The sequence below is a fragment of the Daktulosphaira vitifoliae genome, unplaced genomic scaffold (genome assembly GCF_025091365.1).
Source record: "Daktulosphaira vitifoliae isolate Bord-2020 unplaced genomic scaffold, ASM2509136v1 Scaffold_2, whole genome shotgun sequence".
In the NCBI taxonomy this organism is placed as follows: Eukaryota; Metazoa; Arthropoda; class Insecta; order Hemiptera; family Phylloxeridae; genus Daktulosphaira; species Daktulosphaira vitifoliae.
The window spans coordinates 7,237,299-7,264,935 of record NW_026099573.1 but is presented as its reverse complement, the minus strand read 5'-3'; the positions used below and the strand labels follow the sequence as shown (position 1 = coordinate 7,264,935).

General features: G+C 24.8%; 1 pseudogene; it reads right to left on the bottom strand.

The window, feature by feature from the left end:
- Positions 1-1,056: 1,056 nt before the first annotated feature.
- Positions 1,057-27,390, bottom strand: LOC126897950 (ABC transporter G family member 23-like; annotated as a pseudogene).
- Positions 27,391-27,637: the final 247 nt, after the last annotated feature.

Genomic DNA, 27,637 nt, shown 5'->3' with positions numbered 1-27,637 from the left:
TTTTAATTTTAAAACTAAAAATTGTATTCCTGAAGCATTAAAATGTATACTTCACATAGAAAAAATTTGTTTAAAAACTAACTTATATTTCTTATTTAAAAGATATGAAATTATAGGATTTAATACCATAAATTACTGCAAAACTTATAAGGCTGCAAAGCATGCAATTTTATTAATGGTTAGGAATAAAAACATAAATTGGAAGCATACGTTAATATCGTTTTCCAGTATTTACTCCAGAAAGTAAACTAGGAGAAAAATTAACATTTAGTATGCTTAGGATCATTAATGACTATGTTCCAAAAAAGTTACTTAACACTTATAATATATGTATATATTTATACATTTTTAAACAGAAAAATATTTTTTATTTAAGTTTATCAACGTAATTCCTGTTTTTTGAGTTAGTGTATTGATAATTTTGATAAATAAGTTTATGACAATAACTACAGAACAAGGTTGTTTTGGCCTTTATTTTTTTTTTTTTTTAGTTGACCTGCGAGCCATCAAACCTATGCCTCATCATTAAGCTATACTGAGTCTTATTTAAATTACTTAATGCTAAATCTACAGTATATTTAAATGAACAACCATCCAATACTAACGATGTTTAATAAAATATATAATTTTTTTTCACTAAAAAAAATTAACAATTGCAGTAATGAAAAAGTACTAGAAAATATTTTTAAAAATGTGTCCAGGAGATATTTGTTATTGGAGTCTAAATATAAATATATTAAGCATTCAGTAGCAGATTGGATGAAATCAAATTATCTAATCTGCGTTAAAATCAAATAGATTGATGTAGGTATATTAAAGATGGTTCAAAAAGTTTACCACTAAATACACCTTAAAACTACTCAAATTTTGGCTAATTTTTTTAAATTGATCATATTATAATTGATAGTAACTATATGTTTGTGATTCATAGAAAATCATACATAAAATACATTTAAATTTAACACTGCTGTAATATTTGACAACATATTTTTAGATAGAATTTTAAGTGTTATATTAATGCGAATTATATATAGATCTAATTACGTGTAATTTATTTATATATAATCAAAAGGTCATATGTATTTTATTTTTCAATGCTTTAGTTTTAAGTACAATTAATGTAGCTATAGAAAAGGTTAAAATCCAACACGACAAATCTATAAACGCAAATATGATTTCTTTTGATTTTACACGGCGTCCATTTACTAATATAGATTTTGATAATTCAATTGGTTTGTACAATGGCAATATAGAAGTAATTGAGTATAAAATTGGTGGCATTGTATCAATAGGCCATAAGACCCCTATAGAAATATATTTAAACTACAATTAATTTCTTAAGCTATAAAAATAATCATATAGAAACATTGATTTTTCATTGATCAATAAGTTTATCATAATATAATAATAATTTTGAGAAATATTTAATATTGACTTTGTTTAATCGTATTTAATATTGATTTATAACTTCTTAAAACATTTTTTAGGATTATTCCTTACCCCTTGTAAGGGTACCAAATTGGTTTTTTAATGGTTAATGGTACATATTGTAATAGATCAAATGTTAAAAAAATGATCAAACTAAAAAAAACGATTGGTTGATAACAAAGTAAACCAGTATTTCAGAAGTTTTTAAAAAACATTTTTAAATGCACACTGGAGGTGATATTCTAGTTGTGTTATTTTTGTCTTTACGCATCACTTTGGTTTAAAAGTTTTTATCGTCCAATCAATTTCTTAGTTAAATCAATTTCTAACATTATGTCTATTAAAATATGAATGTTGCTAATTAAAAACCCAGCACAGGGGGGTCGCGGCACAGTGGTGACGTGACATAGTTGGATCAAGTATAATGATATCTAACAGTGATTAAAATCACTATAAAAAAAAAACGCTTCGATGCACTATCTTTAGATAGTGTTTAATTTTAAAAAATTGGTGGATTATTCCAAAAGCTTCATAAACTGCTAGTTCCTTATTAATATCCTGATTAAGATAAAGTATGTCGAATGAAAAAGGGATTATTAAAAAATAGTATTTCCCATAAAAAAATTATATTGATCAATACACTTTTCAATAAGTTATAGCATTATAAAGTTAAAAATGTAAAAAACAAAATCGAGAATTTTCACACAATAATAGCATTTGGTAGCCATTTTCACCGTGAAGACAAAATAAAGTCCGAAATTTTTTTTTTTCATAATAAAGTATATTACATTAGCTTTAATTTAAGATATATATAAAAGTGTCAGACTTTCCGGAACACTTTCAAAATTTAAGTTGAAAAAGTCAATTTTTTGTGAAAAAGTTGTCATTTTGAATCCCCCCCTGTAGGCAGGTAAAAAGTCAGATTTATAAAAAAAATATACCAAATGATAGGTAAAGACATCATGCATCTACAAAAAAAAGAATTATATTGATCCATACATCTTTCGAGAAGTTATAGCATTATAAAGTTAAAAATATAAAAAAGAATTTTTTTACAAAAATCGTATTTTTTTTATTAAGTTTAATGTCTGTTTTCACCATGAAGATAAAATAAAGTCCGAAATTTTTTTTTACCATTATAAAGTATATTACATTAGCTTTAATTTAAGATATATATAAAAGTGTCAGACCTTCCGGAACACTTTCAAAAGTTACGTTGAAAAAGTTCTACTTTCTATATGCAATTTTCAGATTTGAATACCCCCCGTATATAAGGAAATAGTCTGATTTAAAAAAAAAGTATGTCCAATGAAAGATGTATACAAATACTACTTCTCATGAAAAAATTGTATTGATCCATACATTTTTTAAAAAGTTATAGCATTTTAAAGTAAAAAATGTAAAATATAAAATCGAGAATTTTCACACAAAAATAGCATTCGGTAGCCATTTTCACCACGAAGATAAAATAAAGTCCGAAATTTTTTTTTTCCATAATAAAGTATATTACATTAGCTTTAATTTAAGATATATATAAAAGTGTCAGACCTTCCGGAACATTTTCAAAAGTTAAGTTGAAAAAGTTAATTTTTGGTGAAAAAGTTGTCATTTTAAATCGCCCCCTGTAAGCAGGTTAAGTGTCAGATTTACAAAAAATAAATACCAAATGATAGATAAAGACATCAAGTATCTATAAAAAAAAATTATATTGATATGTTCATTTTTGAAAAGTTACGACAGTTTTTAGTAAAAAAAATTGAAAAAATTTTGAAAATTAGCGATTTTTAAATTTGTAATTTTTTGGGGGGTTTCCCCCATTTACGGGGAACGAGGGAATTTTTTTTTCAATTTTTGAGGGTAATGATTTCGACTAGATACGATTTGTGATATTATGACGTATCATTGAAAGAAATCGGTTCGGTGAGAGCTGAGAAAAATTGGTAACAGACACAAAAAAAAAAAAATTAAAAATTAAAAAAAAAAACACATCTTAGTAAAATCAATAACTTTTCAGCTTCGCATCGAAGCTAAAAAAAATCAAGTTAAAATCTTTATTAGGGATAAAGGAAAACCTTAAAATATTTAACGACTTATAAATTGAAAAATAATTTTTTTTTTAAATAAACCAAAAAAATCCTTTATAGTAATATTATTAATATTTAAGAAGAAATAAAGTGGTCTACAATACATCAATCATCCTATAACCTAAATTAAACATTAAATTAAGGTTTTAGTATTATGACCTTTTATTTAGTATGGGAATGATAAAACAATTGCTGAAGACTGGGACAGCGACTTTAATCATATTATTTTCTCAGGTAAGGAAGCTGAAAATGAGGCACTGTTACCTAATGGACTAGGCCTCACTATCCCTTTAATACTAGTAAATATTTCTCTAACTCTTTACCACTTAAAACTAAACTCAGCAAATACATGGCAATGGAAATATGAAATAATGTTTCAGTGTCTGTAACTGTTGAACCGATGAATAAACCTATAAAAAATAACAATCAGATCATATTGTTATAGATGTATTAAATTTTTTTATGAATAAAAACTTGCCAATACTCATTCCACATAAACTAAGCGTGATGTTCAAGATGATAACCAATAGTAAGGAACTTTGCCAAACAAAATATAAAATAGAATCAACTATAAAAAAAAATCCAAAAGCTTGTAAAGCAGAGAAAAGTATTTGTAAAATGATATAGCATATCATTATTTCCAAAAATGTTACACCTAAAACATATAATAATAAACATTTTCTTAATAGAAGAAAAATTAAATTATTGAACAATTAAATAATTTTAAATAGAATAATTCATTAAAAAATATTTTTAATTGTTAGGACTTTATAACTTTTTCATTTAATGAAAATATTTTCATTGATAAAAAAAAATTATTTGTAAAGCCAATTGAATACCAAAATAGAATAGCTTCTAGTTTTTATTTTTAAGGAGACATTATTATAAAAAGTTTTGCTATCATTAAACTCTTAAATTTTGGTGTTATAGATTTATTTTTCTAATAATTTATAAAACGCTCTCACTTATTGTTTAAATGTAGAATATGTATGTTGAATTCTTTTTTAATAAACAGAATTAAATGGCAACAGACATAGTATTTCCCTTAATGCGAAAAACCCAGGATAATTAATAATTGTGTACCAAGCGTAGTTCAAACTGGTGTAATTGAAATCTGATAGTAATCAAAATCGCTAAATAATTTCACTAAATTGTCATTTTATAATATTATAAAACGTCTTCATGCAAGGTAGGTACTTGCGAAATAAAAGGTTATATTTTTTTCAAAATGAGTATTTTTTTAGTTTTTAAGTAAATTGTACTATTGCAATTTTTTAATTTATCAAGGCTTTAGAAAATTGTCAAAAATTGAAAAGGAAAACCCAGTACAGCGAGATCGCAGAACAATTAGTTAGGACAAATATATATGATATCCGACAGTGATTAAAATCACTATCATAAAAAACTCTTCGATTCAAATTATTTGTGTTTAATTTTTAGAAGGATTATTGATTAATTCCAAAAGTAACAAGAACTCCTTTTTTATCTTCGATGCAATGCTGAGAAGGCATTAATTTTACAATGATGTATTTTTTTTTGTGCCTTTTGCCACTTTTTTTAGTTCTCACTTTTTTTTTTATCATATTATAAAATTAGAAATAAGGGTTCCCATCTAGGAAAATTATAAATAAGGGTTATTATCCCTGAAGGGACGAAAATAATAATGATTTGACTACATATTAATGTAGAGATTTTTGAACTTGATAATTTTTCTCTTTAAAAAAATTTAAAATTCACAATAGTTTCTGAGAAAATGAGTGTCTTACCAGATTTTGATCACCTGTATAAAGAAAATTAATATCCTAATTTCCAGTAAAAATTTAGTTTTTATCACGGTTATCTTCGATAGATAACCATAGTTTTGGTATAAGTATATTTTAAAAATGTAGAGACAAATTGATAAATTAAAACTAAAATATCAAAATTGATTGTTTTGATAATTGTATTTTTTTTTTTTTTAATAGTTTAATTTAATTGTGGAGAAGTTCTAAATTTTAAAAATAATTTCGTCAAATAATTCTAATTTTTTATGTATTAAAAGAAAATATTGGATTGTAGGAACTATGTATTTATAGTGACAGAAATAAAAACACATCACGGTAAAATACCAAATAAGGTAATAATACCTTATTAAAACCATTGTAACACCTCCTCTGTATAAAAACTAAGTAAAATACACTTCAATAATTAAGAAAATAATTATTAATTATTTATTTTTTTTTTAATTTACTTAGTATAATATTTAAAGGATTGTCCTAGCCTAATAGGTAGAAACGAATGTTTTGGAGCAAGGGGTCCAGGGTGCCAACAAGTTTTTTCCTGTGATTTTGCCATTGGTGGTGACTGTTCTCTGGTTTGAAACAGAGACCAGACATATACCCGTCTCATCCATTATTGGCCTACCTAACATGTGAAAGAGAGCCACCACCCTCTTTAGAATGTTAAGTTCGAGAAATAGAAGGATGTAAAACTGATCATCAACTTAATATAATATTTCTAAGGTATAAATAGCAAAATATTCTTTCACTCTGTATAAATTAATTTTTTTCTATATAATAAATCTTAAAACGTTATAAATTAATGTACTATAATGTATTAAATACCAGCAATTAAATTTCTTGTCATGTAGCCATTGCGAATTTCTCGATGAAATACCACAGCATAATGAAAAATTGCTGTAGTGAATATTCCACTAGAAAAAAATTTAATAATAAACATTACTATTAAAAAATGTATAGCAATAGTTTAGATAGTTTACATTATAAACTATGTAAAGTATTTTCCAGTACACCAAATTTATTTCAGAATTTGCCATTCATTGTGCAACCCTAAACATTTTTGTTTTACTGAACATTTTCCAAAATGAAAATAAAAAATGACATAGTAACTTAAATAATTTATTGAAGTCTAGAGGCTTAAATTTAAATGAGACTCTTGTACAGTGGACAAGAATTAAAAAACTGATCAAAAAACATTACTGCCGTAACTTATGAAATAATTAAAGTTTAAATAGTCAAAATACTGGTTTATAAAGATACTCAAACCGAAAAATAACTTTTTCCACATCATCATCACTCGAGAGTACCTTATTATCAACACTTTTTATACACCTTATATAATAATAATCTTTAGACCTTTTCTCTCTTATCTTTGCAAGTCTATAGATTTCTTTCTCTCTTAAAAAGTATTACATAGTTAAAAATTCAAGAATAATGTGTAACTAAAGATAATAAAAAAAAAAAAATGTTTAAATTATTATTATTCTGCAAGTAATTAAGTGGGTTATGATAAAAAAATAACCCTGTATATGTGCTTCCTTAACCTCCTCATTGTTTGAAAAACGTGATGATAATCAGGAGNAACCCTGTATATGTGCTTCCTTAACCTCCTCATTGTTTGAAAAACGTGATGATAATCAGGAGCGCCTGAAGAATATAGTGAGTGAGTAACAACATTCCATCCAAATGATTTGACTAGGCCTGTGTGTTGTAGCATTGCCCATCTATTATCTTTAATTTTTTTTTCAATTTCTTCAATACCTCACAGTATGAAGCAGCATTGATGGTTAGTCCTTTGGCCATAAATCGACTAATAAGATCTTTTTATGATCTCAAAATATTTCACTATGATTTTTTTTTTTTGAATGCTAAAATTTAAACTTTTTGGTTGATTGAGAATGGGTATGACTGCCTTTTTGAACCTTTTTAAAGTGACACACGCAAGTTTCGTCACCAATCACAACTGAGTCGAGCAAGGTTTCACTCTCTCCTTTATAACGCTCAAGGAATTTGTGTGAATTTAAACGTATTTTTGTCCACAGTCAACATTTTTGGCACTCATCATGTACATAGTTTACTGTAACCAAGTCTTTCGAAAAGATTTCTTCTTATTGTGTCTTAGAATATTTCGGGAAATTTGTAGAATAAATACTTTAAGGTTTTGAAGTGTACGTCACAACGATCATTGTGGATTTTTTCATCCACTGACTGTAAAAGTTTTTCTGCAAGGCTGCCGTCAACTGTGTATTGCTGATTATGCGTTCTGTATTGTTCTCTTTTATGTACCATCCAGGTTAACTGAAGAATACTGTTTCTTTAGTTTTTTTTTTAATGAACATCTCAATGCCATTTAGTGAACGGAAAAATAATTATGTCGACTACTTAATTTACTTATTCTTTTTTTTTTTGTTATTTTATTTACAAAATTCTTTGGGTTGTGCCCTATCGAACCGTATTAGATACGTGTTAATTAATTAATCAACTTTAATTTGTATCACATATAATTTCCAAAAGCAATAACTATATTAATTTTCTTTCAACTACATATACCAAAGATTAAATGGTATGAAAAATTTTTTTACATATATTACATGATAAATGCTTGTGTATATATAAATAATTATATTTTTAAATCTATAGAAAAAATTCCTAATAAAAAATATCCTCTATTTTTTCTCATGATAAATATTTAATACAAATAATATTTAAAAGAAAAAGAATAATAAATAAAAAAAAATTTAAAAAAAAACGGTAGCACAGTGGGGTCGAGGCACAGTATAGACGTGGCATAGATGAGATAAGTATAGATGATATCTGACAGTGATTAAAATCACTATCATAAGAAACGCTTCGATGCAAATCTGTAGATAGTGTTTCCTTTAGAGAAATTGGTGAAATATTTTAAAAGCAACATGAACTCTTATTTCTTTAATTATATCCTGATTAGTAGTTCTTTGATTTTAAAATATAATATATGAATAAATACTAATTATAGTTTTTAAATTTAGTATGAAATTGTGAGGCCAGCTATGATGTATGGTTAATAGTGTTGGGCGGTTGATAAGAAAGTAGAGCAGAGAATAAGTGTAGCAGAGATGAGAATGCTTAGTTGGATGAGTGGAGTGACTAGAGAAGATAGGATAAGGAACGAGCATATAAGAGGAAGTATAGGTGTTGCGTCAATCGTGGATAAGATGACAGAAAATAGACTTAGATTGTTTAGTCATGGTATGAGGAAAGAAGAATCGAAAGCTGTAAGAACAGTTATAGAAATGAATGTTGAAGGAAGAAGAGATAGAGGAAGACCAAAAAAGAGATGGAGGGATGCTATTGAATGCGATTTGAGGACAGCTGATGTGAGCGTAGAAGATGTGGGAGATCGTGTCAAGTGGAAGCTTAGGATAAGGGTGCCCGACCCCAAGTAGTTGGGATTAAGGCAAAGAAAAAGAAAAATATTACCAGATATTCCGGTGGCAATTGACATAATATGATTGTTATTTCGGAATGTACAATTTAGCGTTTAGTTGGGTTTAAATAATATAGCGTCAAATCAATTACCTACTCTATCGGTTGTATCTCAATATACACTACACTTTAATGATACAATAAATAAATAAACTCACACATACACACATATGCATTTATAACATTGTGTCTAATGTAAGTATAACATGATAAAAAGTAACCGTAAAATGAAAAAAATGGAATATAAATTTTATTACTCATATTAAATGTAATGTAACTCGAAAAATATTTGTTTAAATGAAAAAATATAAGATTATATTTTTATTTATAATTGTCTTTTAAACAACTTTTGTGCGAAACTTTTTTTTGTAAGTTAAATATTTTTTTTTGAGAAAATTAAGAAAGCTCATATTTTTGAACTTTTGCGAGGATTTAAAAAAAAAGCTCAATTCCAATCTTGAGGACTATTAGTATGTCATTATACATATTTTAATTCAACTTTTAAAAAAACAAAATTTTTTCCGCAATTTTTCCTTTGTTGACAGGCCTAGATGTCAATTTTAAACTTGTAATTGAGCTAAAAGTTATGGTAATATATTCAATTTATTTTACTATAAACTTTCATAAATCTTTATCAAAAATTTTTCATCAACTTTAAAGAACCAAAAAAATAGGTTAAAATTGAAAATTTGGACTGATTATTTTTAACATATTAAAAATCAAATCAGTAATAATTTGAAAACAAATTTTTTTTTCTTTTAATTATTATTTTATATATATAATTAGTAATAATATAAAAAATTAGAAGTGATAGAAATAGTCTACTTGCAGATTTGAAAACAACGCGAAAATTTGATTTAGAAAAGTATATTTTTGCTTCTGATGAAAGTTCCTTGTAGTCCAGTGCATTTTTTTATAGTAACAAACAGTTTTTATTGAAAATTATTGTATCAAGCCCTTTAAATTTTTATACACGTAAAAGTAAAGCAAAATATAACTTCTTTATTATTTTTATAATTTCTCCGTTTAAATTACAATATTAAATATCAATTTCATACTAAATTTAATAATTATAATTAGTATATATTCATATATTATATTTTAAAATCAAAGAACTACTAATCATGATATAATTAAAGAAATAAGAGTTGATGTTGCTTTTGGAATAATCCACCAATTGCCTAATTAAAACAAAAAAAAAAAAAGTTTGTTGGGAATTTTTTCTGCTATTCTGCAAAATTACTCCTTCGTTGACTAGAATGAATCATTAAATAGAAAATTTTATGAGAATTAAAACAATGTTATTTTTAAGATTAATATGCAGTCAGAAAGTTTTATAATTATTATTTATTGTAAATTTATCAGAAAAACTCATTATTTTTTGCATTTTTATCGTAATAGAACACTTAAATAGAAATCATAGTAATCATTTCTAAGTAATTTTTGATATTTAAAAAGATTCTACTATTGAAATATCCAGAACTGAATTAATTTTAATGATTTACTTTAACTAAAAAAAAAAAAGTTAATATTTTGAATCCCTCTTGTGGGCAGGTAAAGGGTTAGATTTATAAAAAAAACCAAATGATAGATAAAGACATGCATCTAAATAAAAAAAAATATACTGATTTGGTCATTTTTGATAAAGTTATAACAATTAACAAAGTTATAAGTTTTATACACTGGACTACAAGGAACTTCCATCAGAAACAAAAATATACTATTCTAAATCAACTTTTCGCGATGTTTTAAAATGTGCAATTAGACTTTTTCTATAACTTCTAAGTTTTAATATTATTAAAAAATAGTTTTTACATATAAAAAAAAATAATTAAGAACAAAAAAAATTGTTTTAAATTAATACTGATTTGATATAATATTTAATATTAATTTGATTATTAATAAGTTAAAAATAAGGAAAATGACATATTTAACCTATTTTGTTAATCGTTTAAAGTTGATTGTTGTAAATGTTTATAATAAAAAAAAAAAATTTATTTTACCATAACTTTTAGCTCAATTGGTAAGTTTGACATTGACATAATTAAATAGAAAATTTTATGACAATTAAAAAAATTGTATCGTTAAGATCAATATGCAGTCAGAAAGTTTTATAATTACTATTTATTGTAAATTTATCAGAAAAGCTCAATATTTTTTTGCATTTTTATGGTAATAGATAACTTAAATAGAAGTAATAGTAATAATTTCCTAGGAACTTTTGTTGTTTGTTGAAAAGATTCTATAATTGAAATATTGAGAACTTAATTAATTTTAATGATTTACTTTAACTAAATGTACCAATCAAAACAAAGTTGTTAAAAAGATTTACTCAATTGAGTGTATTATAAAATTTGATTATATTTGTAAAAATCAATTGTTAATTCAGGAGAAAAAACAATCATTTTTTTTAGAAATGATTTATATAGCAACATGTTACAAAAAAAAATTGTAATATTATAGTCTAGTAGTAGCACACACAAATAGAGTAAAAAAATTATTAAATTACAAAGTAAAATGATTTAATTTTGTAGTTGAAACCTATCATATCAAACTTCATTCGTTAATAAATATTTTGAAAACATTAGAAATTAATGATTTTAATTGTCTTTATGGAGACGATGTAATAACTAACTGTTTAATTGATAAATTAGAATTTTTTTTTCAATTTTTGAGAGTAATATCTTCAACTAGATACGAATTGTAGTAATTTGACGTATTGTTGAAAAAAGTAGGTCAAGTTAGAGCAGAGAAAATAAATGATAGTCACAAAAAAATATCTTCTCGGCTTTGCATCGAAGCGAAAACTTAAAATATAGTAAAATAATTTTAATACGAATAAGAAATTTCTTCTTGCAAGGGGCGACTAAAGTGATGGGATCCTTGATCTTTATTGAAGTTATTGAATCTAAATGTGATAAAAATCAAACGAGTTAAAATTTATACTAACTTAAAAAGAATTAAGAAAAAATGCAAAAAATTCATTGCCATATGCGGGTTGGAACCTCGTACCCCAAGCGTGTAAAACATAAATTTTACCAACTCGGCAACCGTACGTTGCTTCCGGCGGTTGAAAAATTGGCTATTTAAGCTAGTTCAAATTTCAAAGTTATTTTTCTCGACTTAAAAGAAACAAACATATTTAAATAAGTTTAACTATCTATACTATATCAATTTTAATTTATATAATATTTATGAAAATCTGTACTCCCCTTGTCAGGTATTTTAAAATAAAATAAAATACAAAACCCAGAATTTTAACACAAAAATAGCATATTTTTGCATACGGTAGTCATTTTTACCATGAAGACAAATCCAGAGGTCAAATTTTTTTTTTTCACATTAAAGTATATTACATAAGCTTTAATTTAAGATATATTTAAAAGTGTCAGTATTTCCGGAATACTTTCAAAAATTAAATTGAAAATATCGTAGTAACAATACGCATGTTTAAAGTTTTGACCCCCCTTGTTAAAGGGGTATGATCCGATTTACAAAAAAAGCGTGCCAGATGAAAGGGGTATATCAATATTTATTATAAAAAAATAATAATATAGATCCATACATTTTTCCAAAAGTTATATAAAATATAAATTAAATAATATAACATATAAAATCGAGATTTTTTTCACGGAAATCGTACGTTTTTCTTTAACTTTGATGTCCGTTTTCACCACGAAGACAAGTCCAGAGGTCAAATTTTTTTTTTTCAAATTAAAGTATATTACATAAGCTTTAATTTAAGATATATATAAAAGTGTCAGTCTTTCCGGAACATTTTCAAAAGTTAAGTTGAAAAAGTTCTACTTTCTATACGCATTTTAAAAGGTTTGCACCCCCCCTGTATAAAGGGAAATGGTCCGATTTTAAAAAAAAGTATGTCGAATGAAAGAAGTATATATAAAGTATTTATCATTAAAGAATAAAGTTGATTCATGCATTTTTTAAAAAGTTATAGCAACATAATGTTAAAAAATGTAAAATATAATATCAAGAATTTTTTCACAAAAATAGCATATTTTTGCATACGGTAGTCATTTTCACCATGAAGACAAGTCCAGAGGTCAAATTTTTTTTTTTCAAATTAAAGTATATTACATTAGCTTTAATTTAAGGTATATATAAAATTGTCAGTCTTTCCGGAACATTTTCAAAAGTTAAGTTGAAAAAGTTAATTTTTTGTAAAAAAGTTACCATTTTGAAACCCCATCCTTTGGGCTGTTAAAGGGTCAAATGTTCACAAAAATATATAAAATGATAGGTAATTATCTAAGGTATCTATAAAAAAAAAAATTATATTGATTCGGTCATTTTTAAAAAAGTTATGGCAATTTTAAGTAAAAAAAATTGAAAAAATATCGAAAATTAGCGATTTTTAAATTTGTAATTTTTTGGGGGATTTCCCCCGTTTACGGGGAACGAGGGAATTTTTTTCAATTTTTGAGGGTAATGTCTTCGACTAGATACGATTTGTGATCTTTTGACATATTGTTCATCAAAATCGGTCCAGCGAGAGCTGAGATTGAGCGTTCACAGACACAAAAAAAAAAATAAAAAAAAAAACACATCATAGTAAAATTAATACCTTCTCAGCTTCGCATCGAAGCTAAAAAACTATCATAGTATAGTATACCTTCTTAAAACTAAAAAAGTTAAAGTATTAACTTACTGTTACAAATAATAATTATTTAAAATTTAATATCTAAATAAAAATAAATAATTTTTACATTATACTTACCATGATATCATTCCTATTGCTGTGTTTTCGGCAACATCTACATTTCTATCTTCATATATCTGATAATAATACTTAGTTTTATTAATTTAGTAATAAAAAATGAATTTATTAATCACTAATGTTATTACTTTCAAAGGTATATCGGCATACTGCTTTGAAAGATTGAACATTTCATAGACACCCATCATATATGTATCATAACTATTCAATAATAACTTATAAAGAAATGGGCCAAATTTTAACCCTAATAATAAATGAAATTTTATTTTAGTCTCTCGATAAAAACATAATTTTCTACTTGAATAATCGACTCCAATATGAATTCCGCTTTCATAATTTGTGATTTCTACATTATTTTTATCATTTATAATATTTTCAATTAGCTGTTCAGTATAGTTTTTTTGAACTTTTACAAATCCAAATGTATTTAAGGTGTTTATAGATTCTTCTATTTCTGTTTCATTTTCAAAATATACCTTTTAACCAAATTATTGTCCTTATAAAATTATTATATAATAATTAAACTAATTAAAAACAAAAATAATTAGTGCACTTGCCGGTTCAACACCAAATGCATGCATCAAATGAATAAAGTAACACGAATAATATGTACAGTTAGACAAATCTTTACACATCATATCTTCAGTACATGATGATTCTTGATTATAAATACAAACAGAAATTGGTCTAGGAAATTTTCCATAATGCATACAAAATAACATTATTTCAATTGAAGGTAGTATGAATAAGAAAAAAGTTAACCTAGATTTAAAAATACCATTAGTTAATAAGAATACTTTTCTCATAAAATGTATTAAATTCATAAATGCACCATTTATGCCTCGGTAAACATCTTAAGTTCTGAATCATTATAGCTTTTAATTTCCAAATACTTGATCTAGGTGAAATTTGTTTCAACAAACTAAGCTAAAAGTAATTTTTTTTATGTATATAATGAAAAGTTATTATCTAAAATACATAGGGTGATTTTTTAAGTAATATTTAAATTTATACGTGAATATAGTATATGAGGTTTTGATAAATCTGCATACTTATAACGATTTGTGAAAACCATGTGGTAAACTTATACATAAATAGTAAGTATCTAATGAAGGTCAGATTTATTATACTTTCTTTTCTTACTTTTTCATTTTAGCTTCGATGCGAAGCTGAGAAGGTATTAATTTTACTATGATGTGTGTTTTTTTTTTTATGTCTGTTGCCATTTTTTCTCAGCTCTCACTGGACCGATTTCTTTCAACAATACGCCAAAAGATCACAAATCGTATCTAGTTGGAGACATTACCCTTAAAAATTGAAAAATTTTCCCTCGTTCCCCGCAAATGGGGGAAATATCCAAAAAAAATTACAAATTTAAAAATCGCTAATTTTTGAAATTTTTTCACTTTTTTTTCTTAAAACATCTATAACTTTTTGAAAAATCAACAAATCAACATAATTTTCTTTTATACTAAAACCTTAGATATTTTCCTTTCATTTGATATCATTTTTTTGAAAATTTAACACTTAACCTGCTCATTGGGGGGATTTAAAATAGCAACTTTTTTACAAAAACTAACTTTTTCAACTGAACTTTTGAAAATGTTCCGGAAATACTGCGTCCTTTAAACATATATCAAATTAAAGCTTATTTTATGTACTATAAAAAAAAAAAAAAAATTTGTCCCGACACCTTATCTACTGTGTGCAAATTGCTGTCAAAATTAAAAAAAAAATGTAATATTTGCAATAAAAATCACCTTCTATAAGGATGTTTTTTGTAATTAAAACTACTATAACTTTTTCAAATATTTACAAATCAAAATAATATTTTTTTATATTGAAACCTTAGGTAATTTCCTTTCGTTTGATATCATTTTTTTTTTGAAAATCTAACACTTATTCTGCTCACAGGGGCAAATTTTTTAAAAAGGATAATTAAGGAACATTTTATTTTACAGTTAAATATTTATACTACGAGGTGTGATCAAAAAATATCTGGACTTGATTAATAATATTTATATCAATCAAGATAACGAAATCTCTATAATTTCATTAAATAAAGTAACTTTTAACGAGAATTTGAGCATTGGTTTGAAATCGATAATAATTATTTTTTTTTATACAATACAAATACAAAAAGTATATCTATTGATAGTCATAATTGATAATAAACAATCCGTGACTGTGATAGCAATATCATAAATAACCAATTAGCTACCTGTATTTGTAATCCCTTGTGTATTATACCTATATATTAACTCAAAAATTTGAAACTTTAAATGTTTATATCTAATAAACAAATTAAGTTTCATTAAAAATTCAAATGCCATTTACTATTGAATTAAAAACTCAAACATTTTATTAAATTAAAAATACGTGTTTCTATTTGAAAAAACAAAGTTGACACCCTTACCAGGCATAAGGGATGAACTTAAAAAGTATTACATAGTTAATAATTCAAGAATAATGTGTAACTAAAGATAATAATAAAAAAAACTGTTTAAATTATTATTATTCTGTAAGTAATTGAGTGGGTTATGATAAAAAAATCACCCTGTAAAAGAAGTTACATAAGACGTCGAAATATTTTATGGTTATTTTCGTGGTATATTTTATTGTAAATGGATGCCTCAAGGACAAGTAGTAAATCAGCACTTTTATTTAGAAGTCATGAAAAGATTACGTGAAAATGTTAGAAAAAAAGGCCAGATAATTGGAAAAGTGGTTCTTGGATATTGCATCACGATAATGCCCCAGCTCACAGCTCATTGTTCGTTCGTCAGTTCTTAGCGAAAAATCAGACTCCAATATTTCCATAACCACCATACTTACCCGACCTGACCCCATGCGACTTTTATTTGTATCCGAAGTTAAAATCTACGCTCCAAGGACGTCGTTTTCAAACAATTGATGACATAAAAAAAAAATTCAGAAATCAATTTAAAGGACATTTCAATTAGTGCCTACCAGGAATGTTATCAAAAGTGGAAAAGAAGATGGCAGTGGCGTATTACTTCTCAGGAGATTATTTTGAAGGTGATAATGTGTATATAGAATAATATTGAGTTAATAAAGTTTTATTTGAAAAATCCGGGTATTTTTTTATCACACCTCGTATTATTTAACTGAAAACGACAATAAAATGAAAATTATCTTGCATATAGTTCTTAATTATCTAAATAATCATTACTTTATTATCAGGCGGGATTTCAAATTCAGTTAATACATTTTTTTTCTTTTTTCTGTAAAAATAACAATTATTATATTATAATCAACACAAAAAAAAAATTTTTGTTTAATTTTGAATATATCCCATATCTGATAAGAATCAGAAGTACTTATTATTGAATCCTATGCCTTAAAAATTTCTAACAAAAATAATCGTTACTCACGTTACAGAAATATAACATGCATAATCACTTAATAATATTCTAATATATATTGTTAAATATAAAATTGTTAATATCTTCTTCTTCTTCCTCGCCTTAATCCCAACTACATGGGGTCGGCCCAAATTGTTAATATAGATATATTTTATAAATTATAAGAATATTGAAATTTTTATTATTTAATTAATAGTTAATGAATTAATTATTTTGGTTACATTTATCAAATATAACTACACAAAAATATTTCATAACTAATTAGACCAGTTTAAAAAGAATTAAGTTTATATATTTAAAAATTTTTCACCTTCCCCGTAGAATGTAGATAATAGTGGTAAATAAGCAAAACGGAAAAAATTGTTTTCATGGAGAGAAGTGATAGAAGAAATTGGGGCGGCGTGACCTAGAAACAAAAAAAAGACTCATAACTAACTCAAAAATTAAAGAATTTTAACGAAAATTCCAAAGTGCTTTTGGAATGTCTTAAAGCAGATCTGTTAAAAATCCAGGTATTCAAATCGAAAAACACTGGCAGAAATGAGCATTTATATAACATTTTTAAACGCTCACGGAGTGCTAAAAAATTATCTTATTTTCGCAAAAATTTTCCCAAAGAAACGTCGTTTTTTCGTAAAAAAAATTTTTTGAAAATCGGATATTCTTTAGCATTGGATAATTTTTTAATTTTTTATTATATGATAACATTGATATCATAATGATATTTTTACAGCACAATGTTATCTTTTAATTTTGTTAGTTGTTGTGTTTTGCAATAATAGATAAATTAAAATTTGTTATTCATGAAGTAAATTAATTTAAATTTACTTAATATTAAAATTTTATATATGAGCGAACTATTATTAATGAAAACGAATAGCAAAAAATATTTAGATAAAATATTTAAAAAATATTCCTACTCACGTACGAAATATTTTTTTTTTTAACATACAATTCTTCAATTATATATTCTAAAGGTTGATTTGGATATTTATCTTTCAAATATCGAACTTCTTTTACAAATATTATTTTTCCATTTTTTAAATAAGCTACCTAAAAATAAATATTTAAGCAATAAAATTATTATGTAATACTTATTACAGCTTTTAAATTGTATACAAAGTGATTTTTTTATCATAATCCACTCAATTACTTATAGATTAAAAATAATTTAAACATTTTTTTTTTATAATTGCATTCATTCATTCATTTATATATTATTCTTAAATTATTAATTATATAATACTTTAAATGTTTATCCTCTTTGCCTTGTAAGGGTGTCAACTTTTCAAATATTTTGAATTTAATCAAATATTTGAGATTTTAATCAAAATTTCTTTGTATATTAGATATAAAACTCTTAAGTTTCAAAATTTTGAACTAATATACATAATATTACATTATTATAATATACATTATAACACACGAATGATTACAAATGCAGGTAGCTAATTGTTTTTTATGACGTCGCTATCCCACGGAGTGTTTATTGTTAATTAGACTTTAAATAGATATGCTTTCTATATTTCCAGTTGCTGTATTAATAAACTCACAACAATGCGCCTTACTACCATTGATAATAAATATGTGTATCTGTTAATAAATATATATTAACTCAAAAATGTGATATATAATTAACGAATAATGTTATGTTAAAAATTGAAATGTCATTTACTATTAAAATAAAACCTCGAATATTTTAATAAATTCAAAGTATGTGTTCCCATTTGAAAAAATAAAGTTTAAAGTAGAATGTAGAGACTCCCTCACAAGGCAAAAAGGATAAACTTAAAACGTATTATATAGCTAATAATTTAAGAATAATATATAACTTAAGTTAACCAAAATAAAAATGTTTAAATAATTTTTATTCTGTAGTAAATTGATTGGGTTATGATAAAAAAATCACTCTGTATAATTCCATATTTAATGAAAAGGGTTAAAACTACATAGGTTTTATTTTCTTGATAATAACAAATTTTTATAGAATCTTTTCCCTGTATTTCTGCAAAACACAGTAAAAATTTTTTACGTATTACATCAAAATTTCAAATACAAAACAAAAAATTAAAAAAGTTACGTTATTTAAAAAATTAAGCGGTTCTCCTGAACAATATATGGTATAAATTAAAGTATAATATCACACTTTTATATTCTCATATATTAATATGTATATAATATAAATTAATATCTACTAAGCTCGGTCAGTTAAATATTTTCCTTGTCAATTTTAATTTATAAATAATATTCAAAAAGAATTCCAAAACTTTAGACAATTTAGACTACATTATTAGTAATAAACAATATATTACGTAACCTTATATAAAATAGTTTCAAGTAAGTAGTTTTACATGTCTTTAATCACAAAATAGTTTTATTTATGAATAAATATTTTTGATTTTAAAGATTATTGCAATTAAACTAATGATGATAATTAATTCTTACATTAGTGGCAAGTGATGCTTCTTCAAAATTATTTGTAGCAACAATTATAGTTGGCTTCCATGTATGAATGATGTGATGTAAATATGACCAAATTCTAAAATAAATTTTTTTTTAAATTCTTTTTAAGTTATAAATTAAACACACTACTAATAAATGTTTATATTCAATCGTTTATTCAATTTGTATGTCTGTATAAGTCTAATTTTTTTAGTATAAGTTGAGACCATTTTTATAATATTTTTTTTAATCAGAAAACCTATAAGATTATATTGTAATTTGATTGGTTACTTCATTAGTAATTAATATAAATATTTTTACTATATTATACAGAGTATTAGATAGATAAAATGGCTAGCAATTAGGATATTTAAATAATAATGAGTAGGAAAACATAAAACATAATTATGTGCGTATACCGTAGATTAATCATAGGTAAATTTCTGACATAATATTAAAATTAATACTTAGGTACATATTTTATTTAAGTACTGTCTTTTCTTAATAACATCAACGCCTATTGTAGGTTCATCAAGTACAATTAATCTTGGTTTATGGAAAACTGCAATTATAAACGAAACCATTCTTTTTTCACTGTAACTTTAACAAATTAAAGTGTAATTATTAAATAGTTCTAAGCTTTATAATAAATCTAAAATAATACCTTAGATTATTTATGGTAGCATTTGATGGAGGAAAAAGAAAGAAATCATTATAATATTTCATTCGCCATGAAACATACTTATGATTAATATCATATAACTGACCAAAATATTGTACTATTTCTAGAACTGTCATTCGATTATACAGGCAAAATTCCTAAATAAATAAATATTAATACATTTTTCGCTTCAAATATTGATTATATCCTATAAAAATTTACCTGAGGCATATAACCAACATGCTTACTTAATGTTTTACTATTTTTGGACTTCGGTTTACCTCCTAATACCCACATTTGTCCTTTGTCAAAATCATCACCTCCGACTATACAAGAAAGTAATGTTGATTTTCCACTTTCTTGAGAACCAAGTATAGAATAACTTAAAAAAAAAGTACAACACTTAAATAATTGGAAAATTATAATATATTTTACAAAAATAAAAGCCATTAATACTAATATATAGTGACGTTTTGAGTAGGACAGGAATCCACCAAAACCTATAGCTCTTCTTCTTCCTTGCCTTAATCCCAACTACTTGGGGTCGACCACCCTTATCCTAAACTTCCACTTGACACAATCTCCTACATCATCTACGCTCACCAAAAAAACGCCCCCAAAACCTATAGCTAAACTAAAAAAATGTATCAATTACTATGTAAGTGTTACAACTAGATATTTTTTTTTTTTTAGTAAAATATAGTCTCAAATCATTTTAATGGCCTTTTATTTATTCTCTTAAAGTCACTAAACATTTTAACTCACTATTTATTTCAAGGGGAGTAATAAGAGAAGAACAATTTGTACAACCCTGTCCAATCTAAATTTTTTATTCCCGCCCCCCCCCATATTTTTTTTAAATTACACCATTATATCTATTATTGCTATTCTAAATTTAAAAAAAAAACTTTCTTATGAAACACTACAATTTTTTACACTACCTATTAAGCAACTTAAATAATAGTCAAATAATCAATTAAATTTAAATTTATAAATAAGAGACTATACATACATTCTACCACTGTAAGCCGTAAAATTAATACCATCGAGTAAATTTGTGCCGTTTTGTTTTTTGTAAACATTGGAGACAACAACTGATTTTCTTGATGTTTTATTTATCAATGTATTTATTTGTTTAATATTATTTTCATTAGCCATTTAAAAAAACTGTCTAAAAGAATTAAATTATATTTTGTTGGATATTACGTATTAAATGATTTAGTATTTTTTTTTTAATAATACACAATAGTTATTTTAATAATCCACTATTTCACCATTAAAAGTAATTTACTTATATTACTACAATTTGAAAATATTCGATATCTGTTTTTTAGTTGGGTACTAGGATCTAAAACTTTTGGACCTTAACAAATGTTTTGGATTCTAGCACATAATTATGTAAAAATTACTTTAATCACGCAATGCTCTAAGAGTATATCTGCCAAATTTCCCAGTAGAGTATACAGTACTATATTTTAAAAGTAGTAGTAAAAATATTTTATTGTATTCATTCAACCAAGACAAATTTCAGTCATTATTACTTCCTTATCCTCTATTCTTACTCTATAGGATTCTTACACCAACTGTCGTGCCTATAGCTGTGGGAGCCAGTAAGGGGTAAGGTGTATGTCACTGTTGCCAGGTGATCTCAACTGTAAAAGTTATGGTCATCCATCCGAGAATTAATAGCAAACAGCACACCTGAACAACAGCGTTAAACGACGAATTAAAAATCCACTGCGTTACACCACGACACCAAAACAAATTCCAGAGTACGCCTTGAAATTTAAAAATGATTCTAAAAAAATACTATTTAAAGAAAATTATTTATTATTATGTAAATCATGAGTAATTTTAAAGCCTTATTTTCATTAAATATAAAATATTTAAAAATAATCGTTCTTATTTGCAGACTCTTGAGAATTTAAAATAAAGACTGAAATTTTATGCAAATTTATATCTCATATAAAACAAAAGATAAATTGTTAAATTAATTGTTGATGTTTACTTTTAATTTTAGTAAATTTATTAACCATATTTCTGGTCCTCGAAAGAAATATTTTTAACCGTCTGTTCCTCCATATGAAGTAATCGCCTACCCCTGCTCTATAATACACACTTCACAAATGAATAAAAATTTCACGATAATTATTTTGTTTTTAGTTGAAAAAAAGAAAAATAATTATGATATTAATTTATAAATTCATTTATTAATTTTGTAATTACCTAATGTGTGCATATTACACATCATGAATTTTACACAAGATCATTTAAATTTCTATACGAATCAGTTAATGCTAATAAAATTTTTTAAAAAATCTATTAAATACTTAACAATTTACATAAATTGTAATATTATATTTTGTAACCTAAGTAATAGTAAAATTGTATCTCATAACTGAAATAATAAAAACTATTGAAATTTATACTATTTGTAACTAAGAATAGTTCATGAATATTATTATTCGAAAATATATAAGAACAGACTGTGTCAACGTTTTCATAAATTTTACCTCGCCAAGGAAAAATTTTTAGACATTTATTAAAGAGTATAATAATTAAACTATAATGAAGATAATTATGGTCTTTTGACAAAGTGTGTATGTAATTTTCAACTTAATATTCATGAGTAACAAATTCCAAAAATGAAAATTTTCAAGAATCGTAGAAAACTAAATAAAGCATTTATTAAACGACAAAATAATGTTACGTATTAGAAGTGTTTTAGAAGTAGTTTAGATAAAAAAAATCGAATACACGATCAAAATGGATATTCGTTTTTTGTGTTTTTTTTTAATTTATGTTAGGAACGCATGAGTTTTGATTTCAATGTATGAAGCATGATAATTTTGATATTAGTTAATATAGATCATGTGTGCTTTCTTAATAAATTAAATGGAACTTGACAGTTTTGACACCTAAAAGAAACTTAATATTTATAACAAAAATTGTATGTGCATTCAAATAGTTAAACAATATTTTAGTCTAAAAAATGTAATATTTCCAATGTTTTACGAGAAAATATGTGTCTTATACTTAATGAATCACTCTGTATGTATAGATAATACCAACATTTTATGTCGATATATCATCATAGTTGTCAGTAAATTGACACTACTAATTAAATATCTTGAGATATTTACATGGCTCCTTACGTTTTTGAGGATGTTTGTCGATACCTTCACCGTATACACGATGACCCAAAAATAAAATCTCAGGGAAGCCTATTTTACAATTTTTAATGTGGCACGTAATATATTATCCAAATTTAAACTTTTTTATAGTCAAATTTCTATTAAGGATTCAATGATTATATAATGATTTTAGTTTTTTCAACATATACTAAAAAGAAATTCGTTATAGATGAACTAATTTACTAGATATAAGAAATTGGTTCATTTTATTTATATTTTATCAGATTTGGTTAAGTTATTTAACTACACATTATTTTGTCCAGTCAATTTCAAATTTCATAAAAAAATTCTTATTCGTCACATTAATAAAGAAACAGATATTAAAAAATAAAAAATTATTTCAAAATACTTTATAATATTACAGTTTAAATTAAACTAATGTTTTTTAAAGAAATTCAAGTAATTAATATTTAGAATCATTAAGTTTTTTATAACGAAAATAATTTTATTTTTTTCTTTAATTATTTTTTCCATTCATCTAAATACAAAAAAATGACTTTTAATATCTAAATTAAATGGACCAATAATACTGAGAATCCAATGTATTAATAGAAATAGAAATGTTATAACAAACAAACATAGCCCAAAAAATGTCAGTGTGAAAATTAAGTATTGTAAAAGTCTGAAGGTATTGTTACAGTATGCCACTTTATTTAATTTGATAATAAATGGCGGATGTTCTTTTGGAATAATAATACCAACATCAGACATAAGGTTTTCAATAAATCCCAACATTTCAGTGCCATATTTTTCATTTTCACAAATAGCAAATCTTAACGTAGTATTATAAAATGAAATATCATTAATCATTAAATCATAGTCGATCGTACTTGTAGTGTATATCTGGGTAGAAATAACTATTGAACAATAAAATAACAGCACAGTAATGATTATTATAGAACGAAACATGTTAATTTACAGAAATATATATTTTATTATTCTGCAAACTTCTCGTGATAAGAGTTACTTAGATACTTGCAATCAAATATTTTTGTTATTATTGTTTTTTTTAATTTTAACTTATTGTCGCCACGACAATCAATTAATTTTTCTAGTAATTTACTCAAATCAGAACCACGAATAAGATTGAAAATTTCAATATTTGCTTAAATTTAATTTTAGCCCTTTCATACGAGTAAATCACTCCAGCTAGCATTAATAGTTAATACCAAATAAAAAATTAAATTTTTTGCCGTTTCGCTCGAAGATAGACAACACAAAACACATTGATTATTTCCATGGAGCATATCATGTGAAAGAAATTAAGAAAACAATTTTTTTGATTGAGGATATTTATGCATGAGTCATGATGCACACTTGATTCTGATCAGTAAACATAATATTTTTATGTTATTTACTGGGAGATAGTACGCAATTTCTTTTCCATGAAAAATAGTGATGTTTGCATGAGCATCTCAAATTGATTTGAAAACATAAGAAGTAATAAAATTAAGTTTATCAAAAAAATTATAAAAACGTTATCTAAAACATGTTTAGTTTTTAATTATATAGGTTTATGTTTAATAAATATAATATAATAATATAATATGAACAATAATGAATAAGTGCATTTATTATCAAATCTCCTAACAAGGAATATCCTATAATAATTTGATATCAATGATAGAACACGCAAATTAATAATTCTCATCACTTTTAGCTTGGCTTACCATTGAACGCTTGTAGCTAATATACGAAAATGTTTTTAACATTTTATAATAAAGATTTGAGATGATCTCTGTTAAAAGCTCGTACAAAAGTTACTATTTTTCATGGAGAAGAAATTGCTATTTTTGCCAGTGAATAACGTAAAAATATATTTACAACGTTTGATACTCTAGAAAAATCGTAAAAAAAATTAAATTATAACAAATGCCCTAGGAACGTAATTACTAAATTAAAATACGAGTTTTTAGTATCAACATTTTTCTTTAAAACTTATCTATAAAATGACTTTCTATAAATCTTAAAAAAAATAATTAAAAAAATAAACACATCATAGTAAAATTAATACCCATTCAGCTTCACATAGAAGCTAAAAACATTTTTTGTAACTACGAAAAATACCCATACACATTTTAAATACAGTCGTATATTGTAAAAAATGGTTAAAAACAAAAATCATGAAATGTTATGTAGATCATAAGTTATATAAGTTGTCAGTTAGATTAGTTCCACTGTGTACACCTATAATACGAACTTTCAATTTTTTAGTCCAACCCGAACGGAACAGGACTACACAAATATTTAATCGAACTTCAACCGAATACCATTAAAATTGATGTGTCGGTTGGGTTGGGTTTTCATCTTCAAGCAAAATATTTTTTATATTATTGTTCAATAAATTCAGCGTGATATGTTATTTTACTAGTTCGATTATCAAACCAATTTTTAAAGAAAAATGTCGGTTTGTTGTTTTAAAATTTTAAGTTTTTTAAACGTATCCGAACACTCCAAATTTGTCAGTTTTAGTCTAAAATCGGACGTGTAATACACTAGTAGATTTTTGTTCAACTAAAATCAAATTTGGTATCGAAATTTCAAACCTAAATAAATATTATTTTAAGGAATTAAATTCTATAACCTCCTCCTCACCACTAAGTTTAAACGTGTTCTTTACCCTAAAAAGCTTTTCTGAAAAATAAAGACGTTATTATATTTGTCGAGCAATAATTTAGTTATCGAAATATTGGAATTTGAAAGAATGATTTTTTTTTTATGAAGGATATATTTTTGTTCAAACTTTTAAAAGTAGGCAATTAAAACCGCAATTTTATTAATATTTATAAGTAAATTTGAATGTTTTAAATTATGCAAAATTTTACTTTGGTCTTCCTCAAAGATAGTGTGTATTGTTTTGTATAATTTTTTTACGCAGGGAAAAAATACACAAGTCTTTCAAAAGTTTTATTTTAGTTTCGCCTATAAATTCGTTTCGTATTTTCATAGTGTTTACGTGGCTGCATAAATGACTTATAGTTTCAATATTACAGTAGAAATTTTAAGAATATTTCCTTTAAAAAAAAGAAATAACATTAATCTTAAAAGCGTATTTAATCATAAATATGATTGGTTGGGTTAATAATAATAAATATTGTCAAAAAATGACCACATAAAATTTAATAAACAGTAATGTTATTAATTAATTAAATTGTTTTTGTTTATGCATAACTGTAGTAATCGTATTGTTTATTGTTTATAATTTTGCCACAATATGATATAAATTCATTATTCGATTAAATAGTACTTATTGTGCATATATAGACCGCTTATTTGAATCAAGTATTATTCACATTATATCAACAATTATTTTTATTATGTATAATAACAACAGTTAAATGTATATGACTTGATTTCAAGTACACGACAATGTGATAACCTTGAAAGTGGGTTGTACCCTTTTATGTCTTTAAAATGTTTTCGCATATAAAAATGATTTTCGTTTAATGTTATATAGTTATTTATTGATCTGCAGTGAATAATACATAAAAAGTCTTACATAATTCGATTTTAACATTATAATTCATTAAGATAAATGTTTTTCTTTTATGCGCATGCAGCATTTAAATTTAATTAAGTAAACTTTGAAAGTTGTACAAATCTGTATTAGAGCGGGAGAGGGCAGTACCTCTCAAATTGTATTTTAAATATATGTAAGAGCCCAATTCAACCCTTTACAGAGTTGTCTTGAGATAACATTAACATATTTATATCTACGTAGAGTATGACCTGAAAATGTCTACTTATACAAATAGTAGAACTCGCTCCTCACCTCCAGTCATTACTTTAAATTGTTAACAACTACTGATTGACTGGCCCAAAAGATGTAATCTACTAGTTATTTTCTTAATTAAATAATTATGTAATAAATAAGATAGTTAATTACTATTTTTATTTTTCGATTCATTAAGTGGCTCGTGATAAGTGATTATTAATCACTCTATAAATATGTATATATATATATATATATATTTTTTTTTTTTGTCATATTCCACAAAAATTTTTTAATACGATCCTTATAATACAACAATAGTCCATATAAATTTACTTCTTTTAAATCAATACCAAAAAGAAATTTTTTTTTAAAAAATTCTAATTTAAAATAACAACCTTCATTAACCCACGTCTTTTCAGTTAAAAAAAATATTTGAAGCACTGTTTCCTTTAAATCATGCTAAAAATAAATAAATACCAACAAATTGCCTTTCAGTCATTCTTGAATGATAATCAATGCAATTATTTTTATAAAAGCGTTTTGTACAAAAAAAGTAACGCATCAAACTCGTCTCATTGTTGGCCAACTACTATTTGATTTAGAAAAGAATAACCTGTTTGTGTATTATTCATTTACGTGCAGTGTATAGGTAGGTGGCTGATTTCATAATGTCAAAAACATATAACAATAATGCACATTTTAAACTCAATTATTTCTATCACATCAAAGATCGCTCCGAGCATTGT